Source organism: Podarcis filfolensis (assembly GCF_964270895.1).
Source record: "Podarcis filfolensis genome assembly, chromosome: 11".
NCBI lineage: Eukaryota > Metazoa > Chordata > Lepidosauria > Squamata > Lacertidae > Podarcis > Podarcis filfolensis.
The window spans coordinates 48,368,236-48,385,066 of NC_139613.1; the positions used below are offsets into that span (position 1 = coordinate 48,368,236).

At 42.4% G+C, this 16,831-nt stretch overlaps 1 long non-coding RNA gene across 1 annotated transcript; it reads right to left on the bottom strand.

Annotated features, from left to right (window-relative positions):
* Nucleotides 1–420: 420 nt before the first annotated feature.
* On the bottom strand, nt 421–10,771 carry LOC310744779. Its single transcript, XR_014539740.1, has 3 exons — nt 10,703–10,771; nt 1,599–1,721; nt 421–833 (listed from the first exon to the last, which is right to left on the bottom strand). It is a non-coding gene; the product is annotated as an uncharacterized lncRNA (long non-coding RNA).
* Nucleotides 10,772–16,831: the final 6,060 nt, after the last annotated feature.

Sequence of the window (16,831 nt, forward strand, 5' to 3'; positions counted from 1 at the left end):
GTTTGCCTACCCATGGTTTAGATGTAGAATTCTCTGCTTGAGCATCTGAGCTTGGACTAAGCAGACCATGGGGATATCGTTCAGCTATGAGCAGTATTGTTGAAGAGGTTTCATTCATCCTTAATCAACAGCTCTGGAAAATAACTAGTCCAAGTAAGTCCTGGAGAAGCTTTGGGTAAATAAAGACTTTGTGTTTCAGAGGAACTGGCTCGCTTCCATGGAAATCCTCTATCCGACCTGTAATACCTCTACATAATTTGCCCCTTTATCTCTCTTCCAAGCACAAAGCTGGCAATATTTGGACCGTCACATGAAGCAAATGGAAACAACAAATATCTGCTACAATGACATTATTGTTATTATTATCAGACCAAAATGGGGTTTGAGAAATGTATGAGAAAGGAAACTTGATTTACCTGTGCAAGCATGGTGAACTTAGAACAGGCATTCTGAAGTATGAACTGTTCATTGAAAACCTATTAGTCTAAACTTCCCATTTTTACACGGAGGCATGCCTTTTACAAACAGGTCATCTATTTTGTAGGGATATTGTTTTTATTACCCAAATAACTGTGTAATCCATGAAAGATAGTGCCCTTGAGTATATAGCATCATAAGGTGTGCAGTGACCAAAACGATAGCAAACACAGTATTCGATTGTAATATACATATCAGTGGTTCAGTGCTGATTTCTTCTCTTTCCAAAATGGATTATTTCTTGAACAATTGCAAACGCAGTAATAAAGGGTCGACTTGTGATATACCAGTGGTTCAGTGCTCGGACGTCGTTCCGGTAATCCGACTTTTTGACGCTATAGAGCTTAGTCATCGAGCTGTCAAAATCAATTGTAACAGAATTGCACTGAATTGACAAATAGAATAAGGAAAATTACACTTAAAAATACATTGAGAATGCAAGAAGTAGAATAAGGAAAATTAGAATTAAAAATACGTTGAGTGCATTCTTTCTTGGTCTGTCAACACTGCGTTGCCTGCAGCTTTGATACAATTAGAGCCACCCTCCTGCTTGCCTGTCTGAGCCTGATGGCTGCAAACGTCAGACATGATGGGGCTTTCCCTACAGCTGTATCCTTAGCTGCCCCCTCTCTCATCCTCAATCCCACGCCATCCTCTCAGTGTTTCTGTTTTATCTGTGCATGCTCGGAGAGGAGGCATGGCCTCCAGCCCAAACATGGTTGCTGGGGAAACTTCCGGCAAATACTGACAACATCATGAGCTAATGGCAGGCACCTCCTCGCAATGACCTTAATTAGACCCAGCTCAAATGTTGGCACATGATACAATCATCACCAGCCTCTGCAATCCTCACAGACCTCTACCACCTCACAATGCATAGATAGAGATCATGTAGAAATGAGAATCTACCATTTTTTAAAAAAAAAGTAAGCTTTTTTCCAACTGCACCATCCCTCTGCAAGCAGAGAGGTGTTGACATGAAGATATATTTAAATATCTAATCTTTCACGTGTATTTTGAAGTCGTACAATCTTATGTGGGGATGAGTGATAGGTTTTTAAGACACTGCGGTGGTTAGAGTGTTGGGTTAGGACCGGGCAGACTCAAGTTTGTATCAATACTCAGCCTTGTAGCTCACTGAGTAACCTTGAAGACTTGCCATTTCTGCCTTAACCCACCTCACTAGGTTGTTGGGAAGATAAATGGCGACTGGGGAGAGTTGCCATGTTCGCCTCTTTGTGCTCCTGTATAAGCAACATGGGGCATAAGTGAGTATTTGCAGCTTTTACTTAAAAAATGGAAAGAGTGTGAGGACTCCTTAACACATTTCATATTTCATTAAATCATAGACTCTTAGAGTTGAAAGGGATCCAACGGTCATCTAGTCCCACCCCCTGCAATGCAGGAATCTCCGCTAAAGCATCCATGACAGAAGGCCATCCAACCTCTGCTGAAAAACCTCCAAGGAAGGAGAGTCCACCATTTCTCATGGGAGTCTGTTCCACTGCCGAACAGCTCTTACTGTCAGAGTTTTTCCAAATGTTTAGTTGGAATCTCCTTTCTTGCAACTTGAAGCCATTGGTTGGAGTCCTACCCTCCAGAGCAGGAGAAAACAAGCTTGCTCCCTCCACCATGTGACAGCCCTTAAGATATTTGAAGGCTATCCTATCTCCTCTCAGTCTCCTCTTCTCCAGGCTCAACATACCCAGCTCCTTCAACCGTTCCTCATAAGGCTTAGTTTCAAGACCCTTGATCATCTTGGCTGCCCTCCTCTGCACACGTTCTAGCTTGTCAGCATCCTTCCTAAATCATGGTGCCCAGAATAGAACACAGTATTCCAGGTGTGGTCTAAGGCAGAATAGAGCGTTACTAATACTTCCCTTGATCTGGACACTATACTTTGTTGATGCAACCTAGAATAGCATTAGCTTTTTTGCTGCTTTTTTGCTGCTGTTGACTCATGTTCAGCTTGTGGTCCACCAAGACCTCTAGATCCTTTTCACATGTACTGCTAATAAGCCAGGTGTCCCCCATCCTATATTTGTGCGTCTGGTTCTTCCTGCCTAAGTGCAGAACCTTACATTTGTCTGTACTGAAATTCATTTTGTTAGCTTGCGCCCAACCTGTTAAGGTCATTTTGAATTCTGATTCTGTCTTCTGCGGCATTAGCTACCCCTCCCAGTTTGGTGTCATCTGCAAATTTGATGCCATCACTTTAGGTAGTGAATCCTAGGGTTGAACAGATGTGTGTGTGATACATGATTGAATCATACACATTCAAATTTCAAAAAGCTGCAGTATTACAAGCCAGTATTACAAGCAACAACGTTCTTATCAGCCAATGGAGGATTTGGCTGGGGAGATTAAATGGAAGAATGTTGTGCCAAATCCTTTTCTCCCTCCCCGCCTTCTTTTTATGGTCACTCTTGCAAAAAATAAATATTTGTTTTCCTTATTGGATCCTTCCTGCTCAACCTTCTGCTGTAGTCTCCAAGCATCCAGGCTGCATAAGTTCAGAGCACTCAGCTGCAAATTCTGTCTGAAACAAGCAGATTATTATATTTTGCTTAAGACAAATGTTAAGATTTGCATTAGTCACAGGCAGACAAACAGCTATTTGTCCAAGCTCCAATAAAAGAGGATGCCACTATAGCAAATAAATGTAGGGGGAACACATATTCAAATTCTGAAGAGGCCATTGTTTGTGAACCAATTAATTTGCACCTAGCTAATTAATTCCCAAGGCTCAATTGAACTACCATCACCAAGAGTAAACAAGCAACATGCAGGGCTATGAATCAGTCTGAGTTACCACAGACAGCTGATTTCTAGTTCCGGTTGTGGATCAGACTGTTGGCACAGTGGCGTTTTTAGCTCATTTCTCCGCCTCCCCTCCAGCTAACATGTTTGCCAATCTGGTTCATGCAGCTTGTGTTTGCAATTCTGTGCAGTTTCAGAAAGGATGTGTGTGTGACTTCTGGTCTCGGTATGCCACTCCAATTGCTTTGAGATCATACTTAAGCTCTCGGGACTTCAGATTATTCATGTGTAATACTGGAATAATGCCTACCTCCCCGGAAATTTTTGCAAAGCTTCATTAGTGAGTCTGCAAGGTGAAAGCCTCTTTACTGAACTTGGGTCCAGTGATTCATAATCTCTCTCCCCAAATCTCAAAATGCAATTAAGGAAAGTTAACTGGGAGAGGAGCTGCAGGTGATTAGTCAGGTTTCTACACTCCTTACCGACACAAGTTTCCCCTTAAATCAGATCTCCCCCCCCCCCCTTCTGCCACTTTCTACATTACTAAGATATTAAACTCAGTTATGTCTTGCCTTTGTGCTGGAAAGCCAAAATGCATAGCAAAATCACATGCGTAAGTGACGGGAAAATGACACAATGGAGCCTTATCACTGTAGGAAGGATGGGAAAAGGTGAAAGCAAGAAAGCTTTTGCAGACCTCATTAGGTGCACCAAAGTGTAATTATAATGCGAAAGGCTTTTCTCATCTTATTTTTAATTCTTAAAATAATTTGCTGGAAGAAATACATACATTTCGCTCAGGGCCTTTCCAGGTGGTTATTTTTTTGCTCAATAAATGTTACAAATTTGTTACCTGGTGTTCAGACTCTTCATGTAACATTGCAGTGCCAAATTTGTATAAACTGACCTGCAGAGATTGGGGACTGGCTGATGGCAGGTTTGGTTTGACCCTGCACTTGGAGTTTGATGCTTGGAGTGGGGAATATTATGTTAGTCTTTCTGATTATAATGCTAGTGCTTCTGTCCTGTTTTCTAATGTTTCTTTCATGCTGCAATATTTGTTGTGTTGCGCGCTTTGTTTGGGCTGATATGCCAGTATGCCGCACTAAATTCCATTCACACAACAACTAATGCCATCAGACAACGTTTTGCGCACACATGCTTCTGTTCCACCAGGATTGTCTCATCAAAATGGCAAGGAAGAACTGTGCGCTGGTATTCTGCCCTAAATTTCACCACTTTGCTACTGCAATTTTCCAAGTTGTAAAGGTAAAGGTAAAGGGACCCCTGACCATTAGGTCCAGTCGTGGCCGACTCTGGGGTTGCGGCGCTCATCTCGCTTTATTGGCCGAGGGAACCGGCATACAGCTTCCGGGTCATGTGGCCAGCATGACTAAGCCGCTTCTGGTGAACCAGACCAGCGCACGAAAATGCCGTTTACCTTCCCGCCAAAGCGGGAATCTATTTATCTGCTTGCGCTTTGACGTGCTTTCTAACTGCTATGTTGACAGGAGCAGGGACAGAGCAACGGGAGCTCACCCCATTGCAGGGATTCGAACTGCCAACCTTCTGATCAGCAAGTCCTAGGCTCTGTGGTTTAACCCACAGCGCCACCCACGTCCCTTTTCAGGTTGAGGGGACTACAAAAGGATTCCCCGCCACCACAGCCCCACAAAATCCAATAACATGAAAATGAGTGCTAAAAATGCAGTATATTCCATTAGTTTCCTAAAAGTGGCATGGACATTGTGTGAATCTCAAATACAATGCTGAAATTAACAGGGAAACAGCAGGGAACTGGAATAAAATATGAGTATCTTCCTAGCTAAATAAGGAATCTTGCACACAAATGGCTTCCACACTGACTTCTCCCTTCCTACCTGATCACTAGCCAATCAGTACATGTACTGTCCTGCAAAGTCAGAATAGCTCTGATAAATTATTAGGAATGGGGAGCAGATGATTTCGTCACCCTTTTCATCCCTGCCTGTTGAACAATTACTGGCTTACATGCAGAACTGGGATCTCATACTGCTCAGAAATTTGATTTCTCCTCAATATAGTCATAACAAAATCAAACATTATGACTTTTTATTTTAGTAGTGTTAGAGATATGTATTCAAAATTAAACACTAATAAAATTTAACAGTTCATTCTGAGACAAAAAGAGATGAAGTATTTTTAGCTACCTATTGATCTTTTCCCATAGTACAAGAGGCTACAGGACAGAATGTTTGGAACAGAGTTGAGGGTCAATAGAAAGCTTTTAAACCATGTTAAGCCTCTAGTGTTTTGGATGGGGCCCATTAATAACAGTAGGCTAAGCATCTGAGAGCCTGTTCACATGACACTATTGGCACTGAGAATATCAGGCCTGAGTTTTAGCGCCTCGGCTACTTACAACACAATGCTCAATCCTGGTTTAGTGTGCTAGCATAAAGCTTCATGAGTTTTGTCTGCTTGTATAGTAGCATCAGTGTACCTGGCATTTTGGAGAGTACAAGAGCATAGGTCTCTTTTCTTCATAGCTAACAATCAAAACAGTAAAAATATACTATCATTTATAAGTATACAGTAGAACCTCAGTTGTCGAACGTAATCTGTTCTGGATGGCCGTTTGACTTCCGAAACGTTCGACAACCAAGGCGCAAAGGGCTGTCAGCAATTTCCATTGAGAAAATTGAAAAAAAGCAACATTAGCCATTTGACTTCCAAGGCGTGTTCGAAAACAGAAGCATTTACTTCCGGGTTTTTGGCATTTGGGTTCTGAAACGTTCGGCTTCCGAGACACTCGAAAACTGAGGTTCCGCTGTACATGTAAAACATATAAAAGTATGCTTGAGTGATTGCACAGTAAACGTAGGTTCTGTTAAGTTGTGGGTGAACGTATCAGATGACACAGCAATTTTTCAGACAGCTCTTGTTTATTCACAGGCCAGAACAGAACTGAGCTGAAGGGTTCAGCAACCTGCTTATATAGAGCTCAACTACAACGCAACAGTAACAACTTTCTGTAACTATCCAATCACTGAACATCACTTTCAATTCCTTATTTGCATATGTGGACCTGAGTGAAAACTATCTACAGTATCCCCCTGCTGGCCCAGGGTGAGAACTTCAGTACATAACAGGTTCGGTCAGGATAACACAATCCTGCTTCCAGTTTAGTATATGTACAACTCAACCCACAACCTCACTCTATTTGTGCTGTCAGATCCTGCACCAGAGGCATGTCTATCTCTGTACTTCCTTCTTTCTAAAGTCAAGATTTATTTTAAGCTTAAGCCACCCTAAGCAAATATATTTACTCTAAGCAAGCCATCACTGTCAAATATCACACTAGTGGATGCAATGGGACTTCCCCTTCCTCTCTTCCCCCCCTCCAGTAGCCTCCAACCCCCCATAGTTTTTCTGGAGGCTGCCCTAGCCCTACTCTAGAGAAGATTTGGAGGGGGGCATTCAAGTAATGCAAGAGGAAGGAGAAGCAGGGGAACTCCCATTTCTTTGAGCCGGATTCTGTTGTGCAAGCAGACCTTCAGTGACACTGAAAAGCTTTGAAAAACATGAGCTTAACCCTGAAATGTGATTTTTGTTGTTCTTCTTAGCAGTTGTGAAATAGGATGCACCAAGGCTACACCTCCCCAGTCCAAGACTGCATGCACAAAGATACGGAGATTATTTTGTAAGCTTTATAGAAACTCTTTTTTAAAAAAAATAGGGGGAAGTTACACTCAAGGGGAAGTTGAGGAGACCCCCCCCTAAAGATTAGGTTTCTAAACACAAAAGTTGCAGAATCCAAATGTTTACTCTGCACAGCTGCTTGTACTGGTGTTGACTGATTTGACCAACACAACAACGTGTTGGCAGCATCCCTCAAGCTAATGCCACAATTCCTACATTATTACTCCCACATGCCATATTACTAGCAAATTCTTTTTAAAATACTCATAAAATACTCCTTCCCATCAGAGACAAAGGGCCCAGCCTTTACCTGATGTGTTATGTATAGGGTATTGTTTCGTTTTGTTTTTTGCATACTTCCCTATTCAAACACTATGGGACCGCTTACCCATGTTAATGAAGAAGAAGAAGAGCTTGGATTTGATCACTACCCAAAGGAGTCTCAAAGTGGCTAACATTCTCCTTTCCCTTCCTCCCCCACAACAAACACTCTGTGAGGTGAGTGGGGCTGAGAGACTTCAGAGAAGTGTGACTGGCCCAAGGTAATCCAGCAGCTGCATGTGGAGGAGCGGGGAAGCGAACCCGGTTCACCAGATTACGAGACTACCGCTCTTAAGCACTACACCACACTGGCTCTCCTCCTCTCCCTGGTTTGACGTGAGAAGTTTCAGAATTCCAGTCATAGGGTAGAGGCAATGTCTGTGGCTGTCAACAAAGGATGGGGAACCTGTGAGCCTCCAGATGTACGGTCAATTGTAAGCAATGATGGGGGTTGTAGTCTAACAACTTTTGGAGGGCCATTGGTTTCCCATACTTGCTCTAAGCATTCCCCTTTTGCCACCCATTATTATCATAAGCTTTAATCGGCCCTGGAAATTCCTTTGGCAGCTGGGGCAGGAGAAAAGGTAAACCAGCTGTTATGTACTGAGTTGAATAGGATCCAAAATGCAGCAGTCTGGTGAACCCGGTTCACCAGATTACGAGTCCAACCGCTCTGAACCACTACACAACAGTTTGATATCAGATCCACACAAAGAATGGACATTTGCAACTGTGAAAGTTGATCAGATGTTAACAGGTGGTTTATAGTTTATTTCAGGAAAAAACAGGAAGCCTATCTGAAAACCTAGCGCAGCATCAAATTCATTCATTGTGTTAGATTTGCACTTGCACAATGTAAAGTTCCCTTTCTTGTCTCCCATCCCCACCCCGGTCCATGCCCCATGTCACCCCCAGAAGTGCTTCAAAGATTTGGAACCCCTAGAGTAAATTTAGTGGTGTCGTGGGCAAAAGAGAGGGTGATAATGTTGCAGACAGTTCATGCAGTACTACTTTGGATAATCATTGGCAACTGAGTCAGCTAAGTATCTTGACTCTTAATTATCAGTACGCCTTTTGTCCCAATGGTTGCATTAAAATTAAATGTAGATGAGCACTGTTCTTCTTTGTTGGTTTTATTTGACTGTGAAACTCATGAAATTGCATATCTCAATGTCTAAAGAGCAGATCTTGGACATCATATATGAAATGATAGTCTTCTGGCAGAGGGGGTAGTATTTAAAATTCTCAAACACCATATAAATGGAAGAGAATTTGGAACAATATAATTATTTCTAAGCTGCATGCATACGTACTTAATGAGTGGATTTAAACATAATCACCCCTTCCGACGACATATATAGCAATTAAGAAATGTTAGCAATTTGCCAGGATTTAGCAGAATTTCTAAATTGCTACTCCTCAAATTTTATCCTTCCTTGCTGTAAACTCATTGGTTGCTGAGAGACACAATGATGAGCTGTCAGTCTCATTGTTTTGTAACACATTTTGTTACGGCTGATCTATGATGAAATCATGCTACCTTTAAAAAATATAGCTATTGCCCGAGAAGCATGTTAAAAATGTGACTTCAGCATAGCAGAGAGGTATTCTTTAAAACCAAACAAACATCTACACAATTCCTCCAATGTAATTCCTTTAAAATGTCATTTCAGTGCTGGGGTGACTGATCTTTCCACATTCTTAAGCTGACCAAATGACGTCCATCATTTATCTTTAAAAGTTAAGGGGGGGGGGGAGTAGATGCATTCAGAGTGTTTCCCCACCCCCTCCTGGCAGTTATCTCAAGGAGAAAATCTCTCAGCCAGACAGTAAATCTCCTGTTTTCATTCTCTGTGGCTAAAAGCTCATAATTTAGCATTTCACTGTCTGGCTGGCACGTGGATATTTGGTATCTCATGATTATTGTTTTTAAAACTGTACTATAAAGTTACATATTTTAGCCATTATAAAGATTTCAGACTTTTCTTCTACCTTTCAAGAAATGAAATCATTGCATTTCGGCTGTTACGAATTACAGGAAAATAAAAATCAAAAACATTAAAATTATATCAAAACTGGTAAATGCATCAAATTAAGTCTTGTGAGCTTCTGCCAGAGGTCAACAGCACACATCTATCAAGTATATGATGAGTAGACTGATGTTTGGCATTGATGTAAGAATTTGGAGCTCTGTATGCTCACGAATGCTTTGAGCAACTAGTAAGGGGATGATGATAAAGGCCCAGCCTGGAGTTCATAAATGCTTAATATCGGCACACTAACTGTGTGCAGATGTTCAGTTTAGCTCATGCATCTCAGCTTCCGTTTGCCCAGAAGACCCTCACATGCTCAAAAGTGCAGAGGTGTTTATCTACAACCCATACAATAAATGGTCTAGGGAACATTTTTCACCCCCTGGGAGCCACATTCCCACCTGGAGAATGTTCCAAGGGCCACATGGGAGTGGTGGCTGAGCCCCGAGGCAAATGTGGACAGAACAATGCCTTTGAGCTGGCTACAGTCCAGCCATGCAAAAGCAAGGTTTCTACGCACAAATCTTGCCATCTTACGCAAGCGAGATGCATTCCAGTCTGGCAAAAAGCACTTTGAGAAGCGGGGGACCACACTGGTGAAGGGTGTGCCAACGGAAAGGGTATGCATCCCAAGGAAGGGGCATGACCCAGGTAGAGTTTCAAGTACAGTGGTACTTCGGTTCCTGTTTACTAACGATTCTGTTTACGAACTCCGCAAAAATGGAAGTAGTGTCCTGGTTTGCGAACTTTACCTCAGTCTAAGAATGGAATCCAAATGGTGGAAGGGCACCGGCAGCAGGAGGCCTCATTAGGGAAAGCACGCCTCGGTTTGAGAATGGATTCGGTTTAAGAACGGACTTCCGGAACGGATTAAGTTCATGAACCAAGGTACCACTGTATATAGAGAGGTCTAAAGGACTGCATCCCCTTACAGTCTGAGATTCCTTACTCCTGATTTAGGGCATAGAAGATAGATAGATAGATAGATAGATAGATAGATAGATAGATAGATAGATATGAGAGAGAGAGAGAGACAATAGACAGATAGCTATAGGGTATATATATAGGGACGCAGGTGGCACTGTGCTCTAAACCACTGAGCCTCTTGGGCTTGCCAATCGGAAGGTTGGCGGTTTGAATCCCCGTGACGGGGTGAGCTCCCGTTACTCTGTCCCAGCTCCTGCCAACCTAGCAGTTCAAAAGCATGCCAGTGCAAGTAGATAAATAGGCTGTGACGGGAAGGTAAACAGCATTTCTGTGCACTCTGGCTCCTGTCACGGCGTCCCATTGTGTCAGAAGTTACTGTTAGGTCCATCATGAGATGTCCGCCAGCTTCCAACCATAGATACCAGCAGCCTTCAAGCAAGCAAACTTGCCTTATGATCGCTCCCTAGCATCCCACTGCCAGAGGATTGCCTCCTTCCATTCACCACTTTGCCTCCTCCAAGTGGAAGAAACCTGGGCAGTGCTGAATGTCACATCCATTGCCAGGTGTGTCCTGCTGGAAACAGAAAAGGGCTTTCCCCTTGGCCGGCCTGTATATCCACTCAGTTGCCAAGTGCTTTTGTGACATCACAAGAAACCCACAACCAATGGCAACAGCTGGGGAGGCATCATCTTCATTGCTTTGAGCTTCACAATGGCAGGTGGACCTATCAGTGATTGTGTGCTTGTTTATTCGGGACACGGGTGGAGCTGTGGTTTAAACCACTGAGCTTCTTGGTCTTGCTGATCAGAAGGTCAGTGGTTTGAATCCCCGCGATGGGGTGAGCTCCCATTGCTTGGTCCCAGCTCATGCCAACCTAGCAGTTCAAAAGCATGCCAGTGCAAGTAGATAAATAGGTACTGCTGAGGTGGGAAGGTAGACAGTGCTTCTGTGTGTTCTGGTTTCCGTCATGGTGTTCCATTGCGCCAGAAGCAATTTAGTCCTGCTGGCCACAAGACCCGGAAAGCTGTTTGCGGACAAATGCTGGCTCCCTCGATCTGAAAGTGAGATGAGCGCCGCAACCCCATAGTTGCTTTTGACTGGACTTAACCGTCCAGGGGTCCTTTACCTTTTACTCCTGATATAGGGTATATATAGATATAGGTCCTGGTACAAGTGAAAATTTGAAGAAAGCCAACTGGCACAAATCTGATTTCTCCATGCATTCACAACCTCCATGGAATGTATGCACTCTTGTTACAATTCATCTGGCAAACACAGCAATTCTATCTTCTGTGTTTCCTGTGTTTATAATGACTCCATCAGTAGACTTCAAATGGCATGAGATTGAGGGAGTATGGTTTTGGGGTGGATGGGTGGGAATAGGTAAGTTTGTATGAATTGTTAAGATCTATGTGGCAAGAGGGATGTGGGTGGTGCTGTGGTGTAAACCACAGAGCCTAGGACTTGCTGATCAGAAGGTTGATGGTTCGAATCCCCATGACGGGGTGAGCTCCCGTTGCTTGGTCCCTGCTCCTGCCAACCTAGCAGTTTGAAAGCACGTCAAAGTGCAAGTAGATAAATAGGTACCACTCCGGCGGGAAGGTAAACAGCATTTCCGTGCGCTGCTCTGGTTGCCAGACGTGGCTTAGTCATGCTGGTCACATGACCTGGAAACTGTATGCCGGCTCCCTTGGCCAATAAAGCAAGATGAGCTCCGCAACCCCAGAGTCGGTCACAACTGGACCTAATGGTCAGGGGTCCCTTTACCTTTACCTTTACCTTATGTGGCAAGAAACAGACAACTATCTTCAGCAAGACCGCCCTTATATATTTTGATTCAGTTTCAAACAGTAACAAGTCTTCTTCTCTCCTGATAATTTGTATTGCATCCCCTCGTGTGGCTCAGTGACGAGACTTCACTGATACATCTTCAGCTCCCCATTCTGTCTGCTAGGCATGGAAGAATCTGTCAGTTTCTGTTCTCCTGGTTTCCAGTCTTTCCAATCTAAAATCCCGCTCTTCACATTTTGCAGAAAGTTGGAATTAAAAAAAAATATCTTATGAAAACCACCAGTATTTTAGTGTGAACTTCTCCCAATAAGCACATTTTTATATGCAGTTTTGGCAAATGTACACATTTCTGCTAGCAAATCCCTCTAATGTAATGCATTTCTGTATGTTATTTTTCACGAATGGCTTCATTTTTATTCACACACTCTCCTCATTTTTGTAAGCATTGGTTGGGGAACTGCACAGGAAAATTCAGATAAGTGTGAATTTCAAAGGATTGCTGTGTTTCGGTTTGCATATTATTTCGGAAGGTGTGAATTTGGTAGATTCGACTTTAAATGCCTTCCGAACGGACTTTCTCCTCCAACCCTACTCTCAGCCCAGTCTTTCGGCTCCCATGTTGACTGTGTCTTTCTGGCAGCTTTCCATTGTTGTAAACAAAAAATTGCCCTTTTCCCTTATGGGGTATCCAAGAGCCCATATAGAGTCCTTACGTGGGTTCCCTATTGGTAGGAGAAAATAACAGAGGCCAACCAAAGAATATTAAGAAGCAAAGCAGCTAGTAAGCTTGATCTTTATTTATCTGTTGCAACAGGGTGCTCCCCTCACACGCAGGAGAGGAGGAGGACCCAGAAAAATGGTGTGCAAAGCCTTATAAAGACTTTTGAAATTCCCCTCCTGTAGATCAAGACCACCCCCAGAAACATACATCATAGAAAAAGGCGGTCTAAACAGAAATTTAAATGTTGTTTTTCTCTTGTCCTTGTTTATCTCCTGTCTGGCAGGTTACTTGATTGGATTGCCTGAGGAGCCTGGCCATTCCTTTGCAGTGATAAATACTTAGTCCCTGGACCATGTCACAGGCTCACACCTTATTCAAACACCCTTAAGACAGGATTTGTGAAGGAAAAGACAATGGGGAGGCTTTTCCACGTTGACCTTGCAGAGAAAACATTTGGTCAGTTTAGGAATCAAAATGGTTCCAAGTTGGCCTTCCTATGCTGATCTATGTATTTGCTTGGTTGGTACACTTATGAACATTACCATATATCTAAGACCATAAAATTCCTATTACACCATCCTTATGTTTCAGAGATTTTACAAACTCGAAAAGCAAGGGGTGAGTAGCTAAGATGCTCAGATGCAACGGAAGACTATCAGACCCCCTGTACTTTTAATTATGTATATAGAAGGTGAAGCTGTAGCACATTTAGTGTTTTTATCCTTGCATTACCCTTCATCTCAAGGGTTCCACCATCTGCTTGAAGAATAAAATCCATTGTTTCACATTGCCATAATATTTGTGTTCAATATATTTACCTAGACAGAGAGGAGCTTTGTTGTTTGGCATCATATTATCTCCCCTTGGCATTAACTCGCTTAGAATTTCATTGCTGTTTACACAGCGTTATTTTATAACCTTCCGTTAAACCTGCTTTTTGTTTGCCACTCGCCTTTGGGCTTGTTTATTTCCTCATGAAGTCGCCTGTTGAAGGGTTCCCAAGCACTGTTTGTTTTGTTAAGACAAAGGAACATTGAATAGGACCTGGCATAGCATATAGCTTGAGGGATGGAGCCTGCAAATCATGAAGCCCCTGGTTTGAATCCTGCCTCTGCTAGAAGAACTCTCTGTGGCTGCAGTCCTAAACAAACTTGCCAGTTAAGTCCTACTGAGAGCAGTGGGATTTCCTTCCAAGATTAATGTAAACTGCTTGGAGGGTTTTTTATGATTAAGTAAAATAAATAAATAAGTATGCATCATTGTGGATCGTAAGTTCTCTTGGGCAAGCCAGTCTCAACCGTAGACCTACTCATTCACAACATAACTCCGTAGGCCCAATTCAAGGTTCAGGTTCTGGCGCAGAAAGCCCTGTATGACTTGTGACCCAAACAGTTGAAAGAGCATCTTCCCAAGTACCTTCCCACCCAGGTTTTGAGATCTATAGGGGATGCTGTGCTTGTTGTGTCTCCTAGGAATATGATTGGGGAGGGGCACTAGAAGAAGCATGACCTTATCAGTGACCATCTATGGAACTCTCTCCCAGTACAGATTTCATTTCCCCCCGTGTTACGTTCATTCAGACCTCAGCTTAAGAACCATTTATGTTTGCAGGAGCTCCTATAAAGGTCTCTGTTTTCCAGGGACAGCCCCAGATTCACAGAAGCTGTCCCAGTGACTGATTTGATTCTGGAATGTCCTGCTTTTCCTTAAGACGTTCTTATCATCACCAGAGAAACGTTGGAGTCTATCGAGTTATGCAACCCACAAGCCAAGGAGATAAGCAGCTATACAACCTTTAGAAGGCATCTGAAAGCAGCTCTGTATAGAGAAGTTTTTAAAAAAATATTTAATACTTTATTATTACTTTTATATGCTGGAAAAATATTTAATACTTTATTATTACTTTTATATGCTGGAAGCCGCCCAGAGTGGCTGAAGCAACCCAGTCAGGTGAGCAGGGTATCCATAATAAAATGATGATGATGATGATGGAATACAATGTCCCTATTTTCATCAGAGAGATGTTGGAGGGTATATAGCAGGAGTGGTTCTTGTCTAATTTGTCTAAAATATTCTAAGTTCCAGTATCTTAAATACCACTTAATGTTGCATGCAGTATTGCATGTTATAATAATAATAATAATAATAATAATAATAATAATAATAATAATAATTTATTTATACCCCGCCCATCTGGCTGGGCTTCCCCAGCCACTCTAGGTGGCTTCCCAAAAAAATATTAAAATACTGTAATTCATCAAACATTAAAAGCTTCCCTAAACAGGGCTGCCTTCAGATGTCTTCTAAAAGTCTGGTAGTTGTTGTTCTCTTTGACATCTGGTGGGAGGGTGTTCCACAGGGCGGGCACCACTACCGAGAAGGCCCTCTGCCTGGTTCCTGTAACTTGGCTTCTCGCAGTGAGGGAACCGCCAGAAGGCCCTCAGCGCTGGACCTCAGTGTCCAGGTACAACGATGGGGGTGGAGACGCTCCTTCAGATATACTGGACCGAGGCCGTTTAGGGCTTTAAAGGTCAGCACCAACACTTTGAATTTTATTTTAAATTGTGGTTTCAATTTTGTTTTTGCTCTGTATTATGGTTAATACAGGTTGTAAGATGAAGTCCCTGAAAAGCAGATGACAGACTTATTCTTCCAAGCTTATGTTGCCAGTCTTTCCCATACTTATCTATATTTGTATTCATTCTTAAAAACTAATCAGCCAGTCAGCATTCCATAGCTACTGAGCACGCTCAATCTTCATTGGGCTGTTTTGATATCTCTTCACCCTTACAGGCTATTTTTCTGAACATTTTTATATATCTCAAAATCTTGTGGCATTTTGTGTGTCTCAAAATCTTGGGGTTCTGCCAAGCCTACTGATACCCACTTCTTGGGCAATGGGCTGTTGACATTTTGGCTACCTAAGTGGCAGCACTCATAGCGTAAAGATTTGAAATACAATAAAGGATTCTAAAGAATTAATATTGTTTGCCTTCATTTACACATTTTTCACGATGGTGCCTAAATCTAAGTATCCAAGAGCCAATCAAAATTGCACTCTAGAATGGTGTAGCCAACTACTAGTGCCATCATTAGAAGCAAAAAGCATTAATAAAAAATAAAAAATGCACATTTCTAATTGATCACAGGTCTCTCTATATTTACTGTTGGTGTTACCCAAGTAAATCATACTCAGAATATACCCATAGTGGATATCACACAGTGAGAGAAAGTGAGCCACTGCCATCTTCCAGCTGATTTTGAAGAAAATTGATAATTTCAACAGCTTGGGGCTCATCAATACAAAGAGTTGCTTGTTACAAGGAATTGATTTTGACTTTGCCTAGAAGGAGGGCATAGCATTCTTGTCCTTGACCAATCACTGTTATTTATTTTTGACTCATTTGCTAGTTCCTTTTTAGGAAAGTGAGAATTTTGGGTTTGATGCTTTGGGGTAACTGATTCAGTGTGCCAGCAATAGTCACTTACCCAGAAATAAATTATACATCAGAAGCACTTGTTAAAGGCTTTAATCAAACATCTGTAATACTGCATAAAATTAACACCTTCCTCATATTTAGGCTGTCAGGCTGAAGGCAAAAACCAGAGATAAATGTAGGATGCATTAGATCAGATTCTCGCCTGACTGACACCACGCATAATTCCAATGATTTCTTTCAACACATGCAAATATGCAAATAAGCACAGGAAGCTTTTGGTTTCCTGGTTTTTTAAAAAACCATTCTCATCTATCTGAATCTAAGCAGTAGTGATCTGGAAATTCTTAATTTACGTTGGATCATTTTGAAAATCAGAAACGTAGGAAAACTATATTTAAGGGTTAGTCAGTCTTGTCAATTATAGCTTCAGATGGTTGCCAGAGTACTTTTCCTAGGGATGCAGGTGGCATTGTGGTCTAAACCACCAAGCCTTTTGGGCTTGCCAGTCAAAAGGTTGGCGGTTCGAATCCCCCGCAATGGGGTGAGCTCCTGTTGCTCTGTCCCAGCTCCTGCCAACCTAGCAGTTCGAAAGCACCCTAGTGCAAGTAGATAAATAGGTACCGTTGCGGTGGGAAGGTAAATGGCATTTCCGTGTGCTCTGGTTTCTATCACAGTGTCC